We start from the raw sequence: 2,341 nt of genomic DNA, 5'->3' as shown, positions 1-2,341 counted from the left end.
ACCGCTCCGCGCGTCCGAGTCCTACGCGATAAGGCCTACCCGAAGACGCACGCCTTTCGCGCCGTCGCTCTCACTTCCGGTTCCCCAGCCGACGCATCGCCATGTGCGTGGCCAGCGGGATTGAGGGGAAGTTGTTCTCTTTCCTCCCTAGGAATTCCCGCGACGTTGATTATCTACCTGCTCAATGCAGTAGATATGAAAAGGGAGGGGTGCCAACCTCCAGGTAGTAGCTAGAGATATCCTGGGTTTACGGCTGATCTCCAGGTCCCTGGGAGGAAATGGAAGATTAATTTTATGGCATGACTCCCCATTGAAACCCCTCCCCTCCCGCTCTCCTCAGGCTCCTAAAAAATGTCCAGGTATTTCCCTGGCAACCCTAAAAGCCGCAGTGCGATTCCCCATATATAGGCGGCTTTCGGTTGGGTACCGGAAGTTTGAGTTTTTCTTGCCCCTAACAGCCCTCACCCTTTCGCCTAAAGTGACTCCCGGCATGCCGTGCGCAAGGGCGGGAGACCGAGATTAGAAACTCAGCGGTGACTGCAAGTGGAGCTTTCCTGTGTCCGGCGTCGGTTGCGTTGCTATGGTAACGCAGTTTGTAGCCCCAGACTGGGACGGCTAGGGAAAATACGCGCGCGTGCGCAGTCGTCAATTTGAGGATCCGGCTGGGCAGTCCTGTTTTATGGTGTGGCGGCTGAGGTGGGTTGAAGTCCTCTTTTCTTCCCGGGGCTGAGGTGGTGGGGAGGGGGGCGTAGTGGATTCCCATCCCATCAATTTCCCCCTGCCTGGCTGTTAGGTGTCAGAGCCTTAAGCCAATAAACGGACTCTGAAGTGTTAATCAGTAGCGTTTATTGAAAAGGCATTGAAGCACCATGCTTGGCAAAGCCAGTTCTGACGAAGCTGACATTCACAGTCCCTTTTATTCCCCATAGAGAAGCCCCTTCCTGTTTTCCCAAAAGTTTGTGGAAAAACAGTCTTTGGAGCTAAGGTGCCCCAAGGTTGGTGGCAGATCACAGGAGAAAGCCACCTGGTTTCCTGCCCTAAAGTTAAAGGATGTAACACAGTTCCCATGGGACAGGAGTATCAGGGTTATCTACAAAGCATGTGAAGCCATAAAGTGAAGATCAAGGAAAGAATGCACAAATGGCAGTGGATACATATAGCGGGCTGGTTACATGTATTTCTAAAGCAGCATTGATTTATCTTAAGTGGTTACACAGAATTGGGAAAACATCTCAATCACATGGATAACATCCCCCCGACACTGGCATCCCTCCTCCTATTTATTGAATTGCTCCGGGTTTTTAAAAGAAAAAATTGTTTACTCAATTGCAAGACAAGAAGTTTTTCCTCATTAAAAAAAAAGGGGGGGGGAATCCAGTGTGTACTAAAGTATAAGATAAATGACTTTTTTCCCAATAAAAAAGAGAAGCAAAGTGTGTATTCAAATGCAGGATAAGGGGTTTTTGCCCCATTAAAAAAGAAAGCAACAACAACAGGGTGTACTCAAATGCCAGGCAGAAGTTTTCCCCATTAAATGAGAGAAATTGGAAGACAATTTTTCCCCATTAAAAAAGTAGTGTGTATTCAAATACATGACAAGAGATTTTTTCCCTTTAAATAAGGGGTAGGAATGTCTACTCAAATGCAAGATAACGGGTTTTCCCTCATTAAACAGGAAAAAAAGTCTACTCAAATGCAAGACAATAGCTTTTCCCCCATTAAAAAGAACAAAAAAGTGTGTACTCATGTAAGAAAAGGGTGTTTTTCCCCATTAAAAACAAAGAAAGTGTGTATTCAAATACAAGGCAACAGTTGTTTCTTATGTTAAAAAAGAAAAAAAACAACAGTGTGTATTCAAATGCTAGTCCAGAGTTTTTCATCCATTGAAAAAGAGAAAACACTCTTGCATTCTTATGCAAATCAGTTATGTCCAATAATATTTTATTTCTGCATTTAACACTTTTTTTATAGTGGTCCTCTAAAATCCAGCCTTGTCTTCCTTTTCCATCAATGTATTCTAATCTCGGAGCCAGCATCTATAATTGTAAGAGTAGCCTGCGTCTGTCACAGCAAAAATTGAAGAAGGCTGTTGTATTATGCTTAGCACAATTTTTACTCCTCCACAAGCTGTTGTGGTCTAGCTCTAGTTTTTTCAGATTCAGTGTGAGGCTCCTCACTAAACAGGCATTTATATCTGAGATGCTGGGGGGGGGGGGAATAAAGCAGGACAGATCACTCAGGTGTTAACAGGTCGCCCCAGCCGTGCTTCTATAACTCTTTTTTGTGTCTGCTGCTCTTCATCCTTCATCCAATACTAGACTTTAGATTTTCACACACTTTG

The 2,341-nt window shown here is 44.8% G+C and overlaps 1 protein-coding gene across 1 annotated transcript in view; it reads left to right on the top strand.

Moving 5' to 3' along the window:
- Positions 1–251: 251 nt before the first annotated feature.
- The window catches only part of PIBF1 (progesterone immunomodulatory binding factor 1), a 121,534-nt gene continuing 119,444 nt past the window's right edge, over positions 252–2,341 (top strand). The window contains exon 1 of the mRNA XM_048494119.1: positions 252–696. The gene's annotated coding sequence lies outside the window, so the exon portion shown is untranslated. The remainder of the gene's footprint in view (positions 697–2,341) is intronic.

This window comes from Sphaerodactylus townsendi, linkage group LG04 (assembly GCF_021028975.2).
Source record: "Sphaerodactylus townsendi isolate TG3544 linkage group LG04, MPM_Stown_v2.3, whole genome shotgun sequence".
Taxonomy (NCBI): Eukaryota; Metazoa; Chordata; class Lepidosauria; order Squamata; family Sphaerodactylidae; genus Sphaerodactylus; species Sphaerodactylus townsendi.
This window is presented reverse-complemented; position numbering and strand designations above follow the sequence as displayed.